A 17938-nucleotide genomic window follows, 5' to 3' on the forward strand; every position below is an offset into this window, starting at 1 on the left:
CGCACGGCCAACACCGAGGTGACTTAAGGTGCCTAGTGTCGGTGTGAGGTCCAGGTTTAAAATGTCATCCCCGCCAGTGTGACATCACCACCGCCTAGTGTGACACCTCCAGAGACTGAGCAGCGCGCGGGGAGGCAGCTGGTGAGGAATGACCCAAGTTTAGGCTTTAATGTTTCCTTGCTATCTAGAGACGTTCTAGCTACTTGGCAGATGTGTATGGGATCTGTGAGCCTCCACCCCCATTAGGACTCCCTGAGGGGGCTCTTTCATTCCCTCCTTGGGAAGCTGGGTTTGCAACAGGAGGTGAGAAAGAATAGTTGTACTCTGAACCCTACCCCTCAAGCGCTCCAGTGAGCTCATACTACCATAATTTTCTCTCCTCTACCGGGAGATAGTAAAACCGGGTGTTCAGGAAAAGGAATGCAACGTTCTGGAAAAAATAAACACTGCCTGAAAACTAGGTTATCCTAAAAGAAAGACAGTTGCCATCTCCCTTGGCCAAGAGATTCTGAAAGTCTTCAGATATACCTCTTGGTGTGTAAAATGCTCTGATTCCTAAAGTGTGGGACATTTTTAGGCAGACAGTTTATTTTTTTCCTTCCCACAAGTTCTGGAGGCAGCAAGGATCTGAGCCCTAGAAAGTGACTGTACAGAATTATGGTATTTACTTGCATATACTCTTTAAGGGGGCTTCCCAGATGGCGCTGGTGGTAAAGAATCCACTTGTTAATGCAGGAGATTTAAGAGATGTGGCTTCCATCCCTGGGTCAGGAAGATCCCTGGAGGAAGGCATGGCAACCCATTCCATTGTACTTGCCTGGAGAATACTGGAGGAGAGAGGAGCTTGGTGGGCTACCATCCATAGGGTGGTAAAGAGCTGGACATGACTGAAGTGACTTAGAATGCTGGTACTCTTTAAGGAGAGGGCAGATGTAGCTAAAATAAGATTGTACTATCAGGTTACAGTCCTCAGGTCCCAGTCATTTGACCTCTTTGGGTTTTGTTGTTATTATTCAGTCCCTAAGTCATGTGAAGAGTTGACTCATTGGAAAAGACTCTGATGCTGGGAGGGATTGGGGGCAGGAGGAAAAGGGGACAACAGAGGATGAGATGGCTGGATGGCATCACCAACTCGATGGATGTGAGTTTGAACTCCGGGAGTTGGTGATGGACAGGGAGGCCTGGCATGCTGCAATTCATGGGGTCGCAAAGAGTCGGACACGACTGAGCGACCGAACTGAACTGAACTGAAGTCATGTCTGATGTGACCCCATAGACTGCAACACCCCAGGCTCCTCTGTCCTCCACTATTTCCCAGAGTTTGCTCAAATTCATGTTCATTGAGTTGGTGATGCTATCTAACCATCTTATCCTCTGCTGCCTCTTTCTCCTTTTGCCTTCAGTCTTTCCCAGCATCAGTGTTTTCCAGTGAGTTGGCTCTTTGCATCAGGTGGCCAGAGTATTTGAGCTTCAGCTTTAGCATTAGTCCTTCTCATGAATATTCAGGGTTTATTTCCTTTAGAATTGGCTGGTTTGATCTTCTTGCAGTCCAGGGGGCTCTCAAGAGTCTTCTCCAGCACCACAATTCCAAAGCATCAATTCTTCAGTGCTTAGCGTTCTTTATGGTCCAACTCTCACATCCTTACGTGCTTACTGGTAAAACCATAACTTTGACTATACAGTCCTTGGTCAGCAAAGTGATGTCTCTGCTTTTTTAATATACAATCTAGGTTTGTTATAGCTTTCCTTCCAAGGAGCAAGCCTTTTAATTTCATGGCTGCAGTCACCTTTTGTAGTGATTTTGATGCTCAGGAAAAGAAAATGTGTCACTGTTTACACTTTTTCCCCTTCTATTTGCCATGAAGTGAAGGTACTGGTTGCCATGATCTTAGTTTTTTGAATGTTGAGTTTCAAGCCCGCTTTTTCACTCTCCTCTTTCACCCTCATCAAGAGGCTCTTTAGTTCCTCTTCACTTTCTGCCATTAGAGTTGTATCACCTGTCTATTTGAGGTTGTTGATATTTCTCCCAGCAATCTTGATTCCAGCCTGGGATTCATCCAGCCTAGCATTTTGAATGATGTACTCTACATATAAGTTAAATAAGCAGGGTGACAATATACAGCCTTGTTGTACTCTTTTCCTAATTTTGAACCCGTCAGTTCCGTATCTGGTTCTAACTGTTTCTTCTTGACGTGCATACAGGCTTCTCAGAAGACAGGTAAGGTGGTCTGATATTCCCATCTCTTTAAGAATTTTCCACAGATTATTGTGATCCGCACAAGGCTTTAGCATAGTCAATGAAGCAAAAGTGGATGTTGTTAATATTTATTTATTTAGTTGGCTGCACCAGACCTTAGTTGGGGCATGTGGGATATTTTAGTTGCGACATGCAGGATCTAGTTCACTGATCAGGGATCAAACCCAGGTCCCATGCATTGGGAGTGTGGAGTGTTAGCAACTGGACCAACAGGGAAGTCCCTTGTTAAACCTCTTTGGATCAAAGAGATCATTTTTGTGAAGATGTACTCAAGTGGTTATGCAGCCTTTGGATTTCTCTCTTGCCTTAACAATGCTAGAACAGTTCTATTGGGAAGAGGAAAGTTTATTACCCTAGAGAACCAGGGTTAGCAAGAATGTTAATTCCACAGGGGAATTTTGGTTACTTATTTTAACAGAAACTTGGAGGACATGAAGTGCTACACTGGGCTGACCTGGGGAACATCGAGACACGGAGAGTGGGCCAACAGGGCTGCTTGGGGAGCCAGGAGAAAGGCAGGGCTTGAGCTCCAGAGAAGAGCAGATCTCACTTGAAAAGCAGGCTTCCAATACACTAATTGCTTACTGTGCTTTGGTTCAACCCAACTGCATGACAGGCCTCTAAGCTCCTGTTAGGAGAACAGAACATTATGTCCCTTTCTGCTTGTCAAACACATCTCAAAATTTGCCCTGAGGATGTCTTTTCTGATTAACTCCCACTTAATTCTAGTTATTCAGTCATGCATCATCATTTGACTACTTCACTTCTTGTACACTCTTTATTTATACTTGTTGATATCATTTTCATTGTTCTTTGGTCATTTCCTCAGTCAGTTTCACCAAATGGAGACCTTTTAAAATCTGGTATTTTCCCCTCTCTAATATCTATATCCATCCAACAAAGTCTGCCTGCTCAATGGCAGGTTACTCTCCTAGACCCTCAGTCAGATGCGAGATGAATAAGACATGGTCTTTTCCCTCAGAAAATTTGACAATGTAGTGGTGGGAAGGGGATGCATGGGTGATGTATTTCCATGAAGAAATATATTTACCTGAAGAAGTTTTGAAGGACAGTGTCAAGACTGTCATTCACCATCAGAGAAGGTGATATTTAAACATGGTCTGCTCAAAGAAGTTTCAGAGTTTAACTAAAGTTGATTTGTTCATTCAGCAGAAATCTATTGAGTATCTTCTGTGTGCCAGGCACTGTGTTAGAATTAAAGATACGAAGAAGAAAAGGTGTGGTCTGTGCTCTGAAGGAGCTCCCAGTTCAGCAGAGGAATGTCAGGATTTGGAAACTAAAATGGGCTGAGTCAGATTTTGAAAGGCAACGCAGAGCTAGTAGAATTTAATCAGACAAGTAATATGAAGGAATGTGTGCTTTAAAGAGAGAACTGGTAGCAGTGAGGAGGATGGCAGGCTGGAGTGCGAAAAGACTGGAGAAACTGTGCATACTTAGAAAACTATGATGAGGGTTTGATGAAGCAGAAAACATGGAGAGAAGGGGGCAGATATGTGAACTGTTGGGCTTCCCAGGTGGCACTAGTGCTAAAGACCCACCAGCTAGTACAGGAGAAGAGACGTGGGTCTGATCCCTGGGTTGAGAAGACCCCCTGGAGGAGGACATAGCAACCCACTCCAGTACTGTTGCCTGGAGATTCCCATGGACAGAGGAGCCTGGCAGGCTGCAGTCCACAGGATCACAAAGAGTCAGACATGGCTGAAATGACTTAGCAGGCACGCGTGTGAACTATTTCCTCCCAAATTCAGGGCAGCTGGAGAGGGAGATGGAGCTGTTGCCAGTTGGAAGCACTGATGTCTCATCTAGGGTATGATACCCCTCTAGGGCTTGGAGCCCGGATTCAGTATTGTAGGCCAGAAGTCTCTTCCACAGGAGCTGCAGCGCATAAGGCCAAGTAGAAGCTGACCAAAAGGCTGTCTTGAGAGAAACTAAGGCAAACTTCCTACACAAGTAGTAAATATGAGGGACCAAGAAGAAAAAAGATTTCAAGTAGAAACCAACAGTTGCAAAACTGGAAAAACCAGATGAGAGTGAAAGGCTGAAGTGAAGAATAGAGGGCAAAACGTGGGAAATTTTTTGAAAGAACAAGAGAGAATCCTCACTGATTTTTAAAATTTATTTATTTTTAACCGGAGGATAATTGCTTTACAATTTTGTTGGTTTCTGCCCTATATCAACATGAATCAGCCATAAGTATATGTATGTCTACTCCCTCTTAAACCTCCCTCCCATCTCCTGCCCAGTCCCACCCCTTTGAGCTCCCTTTTCATAGAGCAAATGACTACTCTCTGTTGTCCATATGGTAATGTATATGTTTCAATGCTGCTCTCCCAGTTTGTCCCACCCTCTCCTTCCCCCACTGTGTCCATGAGTCTCTTCACTATGTGTGCGTCCTGCACTATGAACTGCAGGTTCATCAGTACCATCTTTCTAGATCCCATATGTATGTGTTAACATCTGATACTTGTTTTTCTCTTTCTGACTTACTTCACTCTGTATAATAGGCTCTAGGTTCATCCACCTCATTAGAACTGACTCAAATTCTTTTTTATGGCTGAGTTATATTCCACTGTATATATGTACCACAGCTTCTTTATCCATATGTCAATGGACATCTCAGCAGCTTTCCTGCCCTAGCTATCGTAAATAGCACTGCAGTGAACATTGGGGTACATGTGTCTTTTTCAATTATGATTTCATCAGGGTGTATGCTCAGTAGTGGGATTGCTGGGTCACATGGTAATTTTATTCCTAGTTTTTAAATGAATCTCCATACTGTTCTCCATACTGGCTATATCAATGTGCATTCCCACCAACAGTGCTGCAGGGTTCCCTTTTCTCCAAACCTGTCTAGGTTTGTCATAGCTTTTCTTCCAAGGAGCAAGCGTCTTAATTTTATGGCTGCAGTCACCATTTGCAGTGATTTTAGAGCCCAAGAAAATAAAGTCTGTCACTGTTTCCATTGTTTCCCCATCTATTTGCCATGAAATGATGGGACCAGATGCCATGATCTTCATTTTCTGAAAGTTGAGCTTTAAGCCAACTTTTTCACTCTCCTCTTTCACTTTCATGAAGAGGCTCTTTAGTTCCTCTTTGCTTTTTGCCAAAGGATGGTGTCATATGCATATCTGAGGTTATTGATATTTCTCCTGGTAATCTTGATTCCAGATTGTGTTTTATCCAGCCCGGAATTTTGCATGATGCACTCTGCATATAAGTTAAATAAGCAAGGTGACAATATACAGCCTTGATGTACTCCTTTCCTAATTGTGAACCAGTTCATTGTTCCATGTCTGGTTCTAACTGTTTCTTCTTGACCTGCATACAGATTACTCAGGAGGCAGGTAAAGCGGTCTGGTATTCACATCTCTTTTAAGAATTTCCCAGTTTGTTGTGATCAGCACAAAGGCTTTAGCGTAGTCAATGAAGCAGAAGTAGATGTTTTACGGGAATTCTCTTGCTTTTTCTATGATCCAACTGATGTTGGCAATTTGATCTCTGGTTCCTCTGCCTTTTCTAAATTCAGCTTGAATATCTGGAAGTTCTCAGTTCACATATTGTTGAAGCCTAGCTTAGAGAATTTTGAGTATTACTTTGGTAGCTTGTGAAATGAGTGCAGTTGTGTGGTAGTTTGAACATTCTTTGGCATTGCCTTTCTTTAGGATTGGAATGAAAACTGACCTTTTCCAGTCCTGTGGCCACTGCTGAGGTTTCCAAATGCTCTCATATTGAGTGTAGCACATTCACAGCATCATCTTTTAGGATTTGAAATAGCTCAGCTGGAATTCCATCACCTCCACTAGCTTTGTTCGTAGTGATGCTTTCTAAGGCACACTTGACTTCACATTCCAGGATGTCTGGCTTTAGGTGAATGATCACACCATCGTGGTTATCTGGGTCATTAAAATCTTTTTGGTATAGTTCTTCTGTGTATTCCTGCTACCTCTTCTTAATATCTTCTGATTCTGTTAGGTCCGTACTGTTTCTGCCCTTTATTGTACCCATCTTTGCATCAAATGTTCCCTTGGTATCTCTAATTTTCTTGAAGAGATCTCTAGTCTTTCCCATTCTATTGTTTTCCTCTATTCATTTGCATTGATCATTTTGGGAGACTTTCTTAGCTCTCCCTGCTATTCTTTGGAACTCTGCATTCAGATGGGTATATCTTTCCTTTTCTTCTTTGCCTTTCGCTTCTCTTCTTTTCTCAGCTATTTGTAAAGCCTCCTCAAACAGTCATTTTGCCTTTTTGCATTTTTTTTTCTTGGGGATAGTCTCGATCCCTGTCTCCTGTACAGCATTACAATCCTCCATCCATAGTTCTTTAGGCACTCTGTCTATCAGATCTAATCCCTTGAATCTGTTTGTCACTTCTACTGTATAAGCATAAGGGATTTGATTTAGGTCATACCTGAATGGCCTAGTGGTTTTCCCTACTTTCTTCAATTTAAGTCTGAATTTGGCAATAAGGAGTTCATGATCTGAGCCACAGTTAGCTCCTGGTCTTGTTTCTGCTGACTGTATACAGCTTCTCCATCTTCGACTGCAAAGAATATAATCAGTCTGATTTTGGTATTGACCATCTGGTGATGTCCATGTGTAGAATCATCTATTGTGTTATTGGAAAAGGGTGTTTGCTATGACCAGTTCATTCTCTTGGCAAAATTCTGTTAGCCTTTGCCCTGCTTCATCTTGTACTCCAAGGCCAAATTTTCCTGTTACTCCAGATATCTGTTGACTTCCTACTTTTGCATTCTAGTCCCCTATAATGAAAAGGACATCTTTTTTTGGTGTCAGTTCTAGAAAGTCTTGTAGGTCTTCATAGAACCGTTCAACTTCAGCTTCTTCAGCATTTCTGGTCGGGGCTTAGGCTTGGATTACTGTGATATTGAATGGTTTACCTTGGAAACAGATCATTCTGTCGTTTTTGAGACTGCACCCAAGTACTGCATTTCGGACTCTTTTGTTGACTATGATGACTATTCCATTTCTTCTAAGGGATTCTTGCCCACAGTAGTAGATATAATGGTCATCTGAATTAATTAGCCTATTCTGGTCCATTTTAGTTCACTGTATAAGCTGTATGAACTGTTTATATTTTCCGGAGATTAATACTTTGTCAGTTGTTTTAGTTTGCAATTATTTTCTCCCATTCTTAGGGTTGTCTTTTAATCTTGTTTATTGTTTCCTTTGCAGTGCAGAAGCTTTTAAATTTAATTAAATCTCATCTGTTTATTTTTGTTTTTAATCCATTATTCTAGGAGGCGGGTCAAAGATCTTGCTGGGATGTGTATCAAAGGTGTACTGCCTGTGTTTTCTTCTAAGAGCTTTATAGTTTCTGGCCTTACATTTAAGACTTTAATCCATTTTGAGTTTATTTTTGTATATAGTGTTAGGAAGTGTTCTGGATACATTCTTTTACATGCAGCTCTCCAGTTTTCCCAGCACCACTTATTGTATAGGCTCTTTTCTCCATTGTATATTCTTGCCTCCTTGGTCAAAGCTAAGGTGCTCAGAGGTGTGTGGATTTATCTCTGGGCTTTCTATCTTGTTCCATTGGTCTATATTCCTGTTTCTGTTCTGGTACCATGCTCTCCTGATGACTGTAGCTTTGTAGTATAGTCTGAAGTCAGGACGATTGATTCCTCTAGCTCAGTTTTTCTTTCTCAAGATTACTTTGGCTGATGGGGTCTTTCATGTTTCCATACAAATTGTGAAAATTTTTGTTCTAGTTCTGTGAAAAATACCATTGGTAGTTTCATAGGGACTGAATTGACTCTGTAGGTTATTTTGGGTAGTATAATCATTTTCAAAATATTGATTCTTCCAATCCTAGAACATGGTATATCTCTCCATTTATTTGTGTCATCTTTGATTTCTTTCAAGACTTTTTATGTTGATTTATTTATCTTTGTCTGTGCTGGGTCTCCATAGCTGCATGTTGGCATTCTCTAGTTGCAGTGAAAGAAGGCTGCTCTCTAGTTGCGGTGCATAGGCTTCTCCTTTCCATGGCTTCTCTTGTTGTGTAGCATGAGCTCTAGAGTGTGGGCTCATTTGTTCTGGCATATGGGCTTAGTGGCTCTGCAGCATGTGGAATCTTCCCAGATCAGGGATCAAACCCAGGTCTCCTGCATTGACAAATGTATTCCTAACCACTGGAACACCAGGAATGTCCCCTTCGCTGATTTTTTAAAATCTAGACTCCAGAAAACTTTTAATTTTCAAATAATTTCAAACTCATAGAAAAGTTGCAATAATAATAATATAACCCTTTACTCAGATTTACTAATTAACCTTTTGACCCTCTTGCTTTAACATTTACATGCTTAGTTGCTCAGTTGTGTCTGGCTCTTTGGCCTATAACCTTCCAGGCTCCTCTGTCTATAGGATTTTTTGGGCAAGAATACTGAAGTGGATTGCCATTTCCTCCACCAGGGGATCTTTCTGACCCAGGGATCAAACCCACATCTCTTGCAGAATAATGATATTGTGTGCTTCTCAGAATATCACACCCAAAGTTAGATGATGTCCCTGTTCCTCACTGGGTAATAATTTTTTTTCTTTTATTGAAGTGTACTTGATTTACAATATTATGTTAGTTTCAGGTGTGCAGTGAAGTGATTCAATTACATACATATGTTTTTCAGATTATTTTCCATTATAGATTATTATAAGATATTGAATATAGTTCCCTGTGATACACAGTAAATCCTTGATGCTTATCTATTTTATGTATAGTAGTTTATATCTGTTGTGAGTTCCCAAGTGGCACAGTGGTAAAGAAACCATCTGCCAATCCAGGAAATGCAGGAGACTGGGGTTCAATCCCTGGGTCAGGAAGATCCCCTGGAGGAGGAAATGGCAGCCCACTCCACTATTCTTGCCTGGAAGATTCCATGGACAGAGGAGCCTGGTGGGCCATAGTCCATGGGTTCACAAAGAGTCAGACACAATTGAGCACAATGCATGAAGTTTATATCTGTTAATCCCATACTCCTAATTTATCCCTCCCCCTTAGTTCCCCTTTGGTAAACATAAATTTATTTTCTAGATCTGTGAATCTGTTTCTGTTCCGTATTTAGATTCATTTGTATTATTTTTTAGATTCTACATATAATGATAGAGGCTGAAACTCCAATACTTTGGCCACCTCATGCGAAGAGTTGACTCATTGGAAAAGACCCTGATGCTGGGAGGGATTGGGGGCAGGAGGAGAAGGGGACGACAGAGGATGAGATGGCTGGATGGCATCACCGACTCAATGGACGTGAGTCTGAGTGAACTCCGGGAGTTGGTGAGGGACAGGGAGGCCTGGCGTGCTGCAATTCATGGGGTCGCAAAGAGTTGGACACGACTGAGCGACTGAACTGAACTGAACTGACTGAAGGGCGTAGTTATCGACTCCAGTATTTTTGCCTGGAGAATTCCATGGACAGAGGAGACTGGCGGGCTACAGTCCATAGGGTCACACAGAGTTGGACACAACTAAGAGACTAACACTGTCACACTTATCTAAACTCCATCCCCTAGATTCGTTCTTCCCTATTAATAGAATCCCAGTTTCATTCAGGTAGAAGGAAGATCCTTTGATTTCAAGGAAGCTAAGTTCCTCTCCGTTAAGTGAAAAAATGGAAGTGTTAGCCACTCAGTCATGTCCGACTGTTTGCGACCCCATAGACTGTAGCCTGCCAGGCTCCTCTGTTCTTGGAATTCTCCAGGCAAGAATACTGGGGTAGGCAGCCATTCCTTTCCCCAGGGGATCTTCCCGACTGAGGGATTGAACTTGGGTTTCCTGCATTTCAGGCAGATTCTTTATCATCTGAGCCACCAAGAAGCCCTTTCCCACCCCCAAATCAGGGGATAAATCACAATACGTCTAAATCAATCTGGTGATACCATTTCTCCTTGCCAATGATTGGTCTAGGAGTGGGTACAAGACACAGTTCTGGTTAATGAAATATGAAAGGAAGTCTTCTGGGAGGCTCTTAGGAAATTTTTTATTTTTGCATAAAGAGAAAATTTTCTTTTGCTCCTTTCTCTGTCTTTTGGCTAAGACAAAAGGATGAATACCCAAGGTCTGGAGCTACCATGGCTGTCTTGTGCTCAAATGGGGCATCAGTCTTTGTTTTTAGTAACTATCTTAAGTACATTTTTCATGTAAAATGTGAACAGAGGAATAAATATGCCATTATGTTATCATATATAAGGGATATTAGCTCAAGTATGACAGGTACACTCTTGGGAAGAAGTGGTTATCATCCGTACAAGGCCGCAGAGAAGAGCATGATATACAAAATTGAAAACGGAATCACCCATGCACATTTGGAAGCTGCCCAGGATAATCAGGTGAGCAAGGACTCTCCATATCATCATGAAGGTCCCTTCTATATATTGTGAGAAGGCTGTGTCACCTCACTGCATCCACATTACTCTCCTTCCCCAGCATCTCCCCATTAAAGTTAGGTTGGTTACTGGGTTGGTTACTGCCTGATTGCAGGCAGGAATCTGACTTGCTTGCTCTCAAGTCTACATCTTGTTTTCTTCTTGGATCACAATAGGTCATTTTGAGGATTGGGTTCCAGCAGAAGTGATGGCTTTGGCCGAACATGAGCTTGGGTGAAGACTATGCCTGTGGGGTTAAAGAGAAAGAGTCAAGGACTTCCCTGGTGGCACAGCAGATAGGAATTCACCTGCCGATGCAGGGGAAATTGGTTCGATCCCTGGTTCGGAAAAATCCTGTAGGCAACTAAAGCCTGTGCACCACAACTACTGAAGCCTGTGTGCCTAGAGCCTGTGCTCTCCAACAAGAGAAGCCACCACAGTGAGAAGCCTGTGTACTGCAACCAAGAACGGGAAAGTGACTCCAGAGCGAGGTGGTGGTGCACAACACTGTGAATGCATTAAATGCCACTGAATTGTACACTTAAAAATAGTTGTTTGTTATGCGAATTTCACCTCAGTTTTTTTTTTTTAAAGGAGGATGAAAGTTTGCAGGATTTAGAAATAATGGGTAAAAGACTTCACCCCTAATTTTTCTGATTTTCGAGAGTCAACCCAGAGACTCTTCTGGGAGAAGAGCAAATGCCTTAACCACTTACACAACAATTATGAGGGAAGGAGGGTTTGAGGTTTCATTTCTGTTTCCTCCCTTATCCACACATAACCATCGTCCTGTCTCTCATTTTCTTCATATACTAGATCTTTATTCAGCAAAACCAAGGGATAGTGCTTTTCTCTCCTTTTACCTGGATCAGCATCATTCCTCATTATCATGCCTCCATCATTTCCTAGCTTTTCACCTTTTCTTTGACCAACTGTTACATGCATGAGCTTTTATCACTTTCATTCCATATGTCATTCCCTATCATCAGTTCTAAGCAAAAGCCAAAACAAATGCTGGAAGAATGCACACAAAGACCCACAAGGGAGAGGGCAATAAATCAGGACAGGACCTCAAATTTTAATAACTGATTATTACTTATGCTGTGTCATTTTGCAGTTCCTACAAACTCTGAAATCAAAAAGACCTTAATGAAATATCCCTTGCCTAACACAATTCCTGATATGTGGTCGGTAATAATAGCTATTTTGCTGAGTAAATTACTGAGTGTTTATTCATAGTACTCAAAGCATCAGAATTCAGTAAACTATAGAATAGAGTTTAAGAAATTTCAAAATAGCAGTCTTTACCTTTTTGGCCATGCATTTAACTGATTTTTTTTCTATTATTGCTTTTGGAAACTCATTTGTATAAAATCTGTAAGTTGTCATCAAGTGATTAGCAAGTGGTTCTCTCTGGTGGGGGTAGGGGAGCTGCCCTATCAAAACAAACCATAGAGGGTAAATTTTCTGATGTGAAATAGGGCTTCTGCCTGATCAACCTCAGTGCTCCGAGAATGTCCAGTATAAACAAAAAGCATGGGCTTTGGAGCTTAATGTCACTAGGAATCCTAACTCTTCTGGTTACGAGGGTATGATAGTGGGTCTGCTCATGAGCCTCACTTATCTCATCCTTAAAATGGAGATGGTAATAATACCTTTTCTGTACCTCCCTCATTCTGTCCATTGGAAAATTTCTTCAATGTTACTTTCAAAAAATATCCTGAAATCCACTACCATTCATCTCCACTGATAACTGTCTACAAAATCAGAAAGTCTCTGAGAAGTAGAATATAGAATAATAACAAATATGGATTTGTCAGTCCTATCTTGATTTAAAAGTGCAGGTTTTAATTATGTATGTACTGACTAAGAGCCTTGCAGCAAGAGACTGCTCTTTTGTGAACCAAAATTGCCTGCTCATTCAGGTGCTTTTCCGTAAGGACATAAAGTATCACTACTTGGTGAATTAAACAGAAAGGATTAAATCAAACTAAATATGGTAATGCTGTGTCTTCTATTGTATCTTATAGATCTCTCCTAGAGGATGCAGCTATTCAAAGGTCAGGACTAATGTTATTTGCTATAAAATTTCATAATTAAATAATTAAAAAATAAGTATTCTCTGATAAATTCATTTTTGTTTACTGAAAAGTCCTAGTCTCTCAGGAAGTGTAACCTCTAACCCCAAGGCTTGTGTTGACTCCAAAGCAAGTAAAACATGTTTTTTCCTCTTAAGTACATAGTTCTAAAACATGTCTATTATAGGAAATAATGTTGATTCATAAAACATTTCAATTATTTACTTGTAGATAAATCAGTTTTTTTCTTCTTCCTTTCTTCATTTCCTCCAAATATGTTTATCTATGTAATATCTTTGGGTATATAGATGTACTTTTCCCTTGTGAAAGCTCTGGTAGAAGAAAAGGGATGTCTTTCTCCCTTCAGCTGCTTGTGCTAAAGAGGTAACTCTGATTTTTATCCAAACACAATGCAAAAACACCAGTATCTCTCACTGCTGGAAGAGCTTCCTGACTGGTATTCTTGCTTCATTCTTGCCCCATTCTCCATCTGTTGCTTTCAAAAATATGTATCAGATCATACCACCCCAGTACACTAAAGCACTTTCCATAACACTTAGGCTAAAACCCAAACTTCTCGCTCTGTAGGTCACATCTGATCCGACTCCTACCTCTGCCTCTGATCCCATCTCCTTTTCTCTTCCACTTGCACAGCTCTTGCTCATGTTCCTTGGGCATAGAGCTCATGGCCATCACATGGTTTTGGTGCTGATGCTGCCCCCAGATCTTCACCTGGCTGGCTCCATTTCATCTCTCAGGTCTTGAAGTGTCATTCCCACCAGGATACTTCCTTGACCTTTATCTGAACTGCTCCCCACCCCCATTAAACTAGTATTAATATCTTCTTCTTCCTCTTTTTAAAAAAATTGTATTTATTTTTCTTTTTATTGTTTATTAATTTATTTGGCTGCACCAGTCTTAGTTGTGGCATGTGGGATTTTAGTTGTAGCATGCAGACTTTTAGTTGGCAACACATGAGATCTAGTTCCCTGACCAGGGATCAAATCCAGGCCCCCTGCATCGGGAGCATGGAGTCTTAGCCACTGGACCACCAGGGAAGTTCCAGTCTTATTTTCTTCTTAATGCATATCACCATTTGATATTTATTTATGTATACTGCCTCTCTCCTTTAGAATGTTGAATTTCCATGTGGGTAGGACTTTTTCTATTTTGGTCACTATTTCATATCCCCAGTGTCTAGAAAAGATGCCTGGCACATAGGCATTCATTAAATATTTGTTTAATGAACAAATGAATGAAGAGATTTATGGACACTAGTTTTCTCACTGGGATAGTTGCAAGTTAATATAGAGATAATATTTATACTGTATCTGCTAAACTTAAGCATTCAGTATTGGTCAGCTCCTTGGGGACTTTGAACTCTGCTTTATTCCCTCTTGGAGAGAAATAGTGTTTATTGAAGGAGGATTCCCTAAAGGATGTGCCATCCATGCATTCCTCCGGGTTAATTCATTTATTCATTCACCTGATGTTTATCGTTAAGAACCCAGTATGTGTTCTAGACAGCAGGGATAAAACTGAACAAAGCAATCAAAAAGAAAAAAGACAAAAAGAATCCTAGTGTTTACATTCTAGTCCATGAGGCACACACTAACCTCAATAGATAAATGATATCATATGGAAGGTGCTCTGTGGAGAAAATGCAAGGCAGGGAAAGGGAGTGGTGGGCAAGGCAGTTGCAATTTTAAATAAGATGGTCAAGAATAGCCTCATTAAGCAAAACCTTGAAGTAGGTGAGGGAGCCATGTGGGTGGAGAAGGTGATGGGGAGAGGGAAGAAATGAGGTGATTGTTTACAGGGTAGATAGGAGTAGCTGCAAGGAGGTCAGCATGCCTGGAGCAGAGTAAGTGAAGGGTGGGAGAGGAGTAGGAGGTGAGGTGATCTGGAAATCATAGGGGCCATGCAGACCACCAGGAGAACTTAGGTTTTTATTCTGAGTGAGCTGGAAAGCCACTGGAGGATTTGAGCAGAGAAATAACATGCTATGACTTATGGCTATCATGGGGACTCTGTGTATTTGGAGAAAAGGGGGACAGTGTTGGAAGCAGAGAGAACATTTAGGAGGCTATTGAAGAACTTGCACAAGGGACAAAGGTTGCTTGGGCAAGGGTAGTAGAGGTTAAGATGGTGAAAGGAAGATTCAGGATATGTTTCAAGGTAGAGTCAACAGGATTTGCTAAGACGCGGGTGGGAGGGGAAAGCAATGAGAAAGGGAGAATATGAAACCAAGCTTATTAGGGACATGTAATAGGATTGCTTAGCAGTCCTATTACATGGAAGGCCATTCTGACGTTTGAAATCATGATTTCAAAATGAAACCAGACAGTCTGTTTGAATGATTTCTCCAGGAACATCTAGCTGCTCCAGTGCAGGCAAAGAGTAAATGAATATTATGGTTTATGAAAAACTGGAGTTTTTCAAGGCAAGGTTGAGAGAGAGAGAGAAAGGGAGTGATATTATAAAGATGGATTGTAGGATACAGTTCAGTCAAGGAAGGGAGTGAAGCTCAGAGAGGGCTCATGAACAGTGAAACATTGGCAATGAAGATACTTGAGCAAGTCAGCTGGAGAAAAGAGGGCTTACATTTGCGATTTCAAAAGTAGTATAACTTCTGGTAATGACAGGGTGGTAAGGTAGAGGGAAATGAGGTCTTTGGAAATGATGAGGTCAGAGACTGAGACACCAGAACGTTGATATCATCCAGGGTGGAGACAGCATCCTGAAGGAGGAACAGAACAGGTGGAGGTGTTGGGAGAGTAGCACTCAGAAAGCATGGAAGCTCCCACCCCTTCCCACATACCTTGCCCTGTGCGTTGCTTCCACCTGGCTGTTCCTGAGTTAAATCCTTTTATAATAAACTGATGATCTAGTGAGTAAGGTATTTCTCTGAGTTCTGTGCGTTGCTCTAGCAAACCAGTCAAATCCAAAGAGGGGATCATTGAAACCTCCAATCTATTGTGGTCACTCAGAAACACAGATGATGACCTGGACTTGCAATGGGCATCTCAGGTGGTGAGGGGACAGTCTTGTGACACTGAAGCCTTAATCTGTGAGATCTGATGCTATCTCCAAGTAGTCTCAGACCTGAGTCGAATTGTAGGACACCCAGCTGGTGTTAGCATTGCTGGTTGGCTGGGAAACCCCTGGTTCCAGTTTAGGAACTGGATGCTCAGACCTTTTAGCAGGTTTTCTCCAAACTTTATATTCCTGACTCCCTAAGCACCAGGAGTCTGGTTCCACCCTCATGCTTTGTTTCTACAGAGTCTGGTTAGTAGGGGGAGTGGGCTTGACCCAATCTTCGCTTCTCAAAAGCACACCTTTCAGAGAGCACATTAAGGATGGGCCTGTAGCACTGGGGATGAACTTCATCCTCCACTCCCCAAAGTTACTAAAAATTGATGAGAGGAGTCAGGACTGGTTAGCAATAGTTTAATGCAGCCCTAATGCAATAGTTTGCTTGTTGTTTTTTTTTTTTTCCTCATTAATTTATCATTTAATATAAATACTGACAGAAAGCAGATAAAGACCTTGTAGACACTTTCATATATTTACAAACCAAAAGGCAAATCACCTTGTTCTACTTGTTAAAATAATCCTTTTATCTGCAACTTGTGGGAGCCTTAAACACTAATTTGGAGCAACATGAGGCTGAGTCAGTTTCCAAGATAATAAAGAAAATAACGCCATTTTAACAAAAGTGGCAACTTTGATATAAACAGCAGGCACACAGGTTGAACAAGATGGCCTCATCCTCTCAAAACTCTGCAACAAGTAGACTATATACTTACTCAGACCCAGCCTTTAGCTGTCCTAAACATCTTTCTATTACTACTTTTCCTCACCTCACTTTTTAAAAGGCCATTTAAAAATTGAACATATAAACAGATTTTTAAAGAGAGAAAAATGGTCTACTTCAAAAACAGGGTTCTTCTTTCCTATTCCCAAAGAACTTCCAGCAGATAATGTCTTCAAATAATAAGATTTCACAGCTTGCCAGATGCTAATTTCACAGCTTGTGAAATTTCAATTCATTATCTGTCTTCACTTTTTAAAGAAAAGTTGGAAAAACTTGGAAAAAGTAAAATTTCACAAACTTTAGCAATTTAAAAATGAGCTGTCCCTTTAAGGCTCAATATTTTTAATTCTTAACAGGTGGGTGAGGCAGTCGAGAAAGAACAGGGAGCTAAGGTAAGGGGAAAATAACAAATGCACAAAGACTTTTAAAAATGATATTCTGTCTAGCACTAATTTAAGAACAGCAGACATAAATTTTCACTATTCAAACTGTAAATGATTTCATGGTCATTTATAACCTGACTCAAATATCATGGGCTCCTTTATTAACCTACATTATTTTTGTCTTGTTAAATATACCTCTGCAGGGCACAGTCACATAGTATCAATACGATTGGTAAATTACACAAGCTCTATCCCAAGCAAATATGCATCAATGTTAAAAAGTTATTTAAAAAAAACAAAATAAAATAAAATCCACCCAAAAAGGTGATAATGACTGCAGAATGTCTCGGGGAGACTGGTATGAGCCTAAAGACCAAATTGACTATAGTCAGGGGAAGAGGGGTAACAAGGGGAAGAGACCACACACAAGAAGAGGAATCTCACAACTGGAAAATGTTTAAGTGGGTGAAAGGTTTTGTTCATTATCTTAATTCACTTTTTCCATTTCTGTTGTTCTAAAGAGTCATAGATTTATTATAAAGTAAAATAATGAAGCCTATGGATCAGTGGTTGTGGGGGGGAGGTGGGAAAAAAAAAATCAACTTTTTTCCTTTAAGTTCCTTTCATTCCCAGAATATAGGAAGAAGAGAAAGGATGAAGAAGAAATAAAGGAAATTTAGGCAACAATACACTTGGAAAAAGTAGCTCTCAGAACAGTGTCTTAGTTGAACAGAGGATGTAAACATGATAAGCAAAAGCTTAAAATGCCTTGAAATCAGAGGAACATTTTACAGGGTGGCTCAGATATTACTGTGAGAATGGCAGTCAATTAGTGGAGAAAGATTACGCTAATAAATGGTGATTTCTTTAAAAAAAAAAAAAAAAAAAAGGCTACCAATCATCCACCCAATAGTTTGCTTCCATTCTTTTCTTGATCCTTTCATACATCAGCTGGAGTTGGAGTAGGGGCCACCTGACAGTCTCCGGTTATAAGATGACTCTT

General features: G+C 40.9%; 1 long non-coding RNA gene across 3 annotated transcripts; it reads left to right on the forward strand.

Moving 5' to 3' along the window:
* The first annotated feature begins 4 nt into the window (after positions 1-4).
* Positions 5-12955, forward strand: LOC109555902 (uncharacterized). Of its 3 annotated transcripts, XR_011565745.1 has the most exons (4): positions 5-141; positions 9380-9542; positions 10483-10621; positions 10834-11224. It is a non-coding gene; the product is annotated as an uncharacterized lncRNA (long non-coding RNA). The 3 variants fall into 3 exon arrangements; XR_011565744.1 differs by having other exon boundaries at positions 9380-10621; positions 10834-12955; XR_011565746.1 differs by lacking the exon at positions 5-141 and adding an exon at positions 148-8820 and having other exon boundaries at positions 9380-10621; positions 10834-12955.
* Positions 12956-17938: the final 4983 nt, after the last annotated feature.

The sequence above is a fragment of the Bos indicus genome, chromosome 3 (genome assembly GCF_029378745.1).
Source record: "Bos indicus isolate NIAB-ARS_2022 breed Sahiwal x Tharparkar chromosome 3, NIAB-ARS_B.indTharparkar_mat_pri_1.0, whole genome shotgun sequence".
NCBI classification, from domain to species: Eukaryota; Metazoa; Chordata; class Mammalia; order Artiodactyla; family Bovidae; genus Bos; species Bos indicus.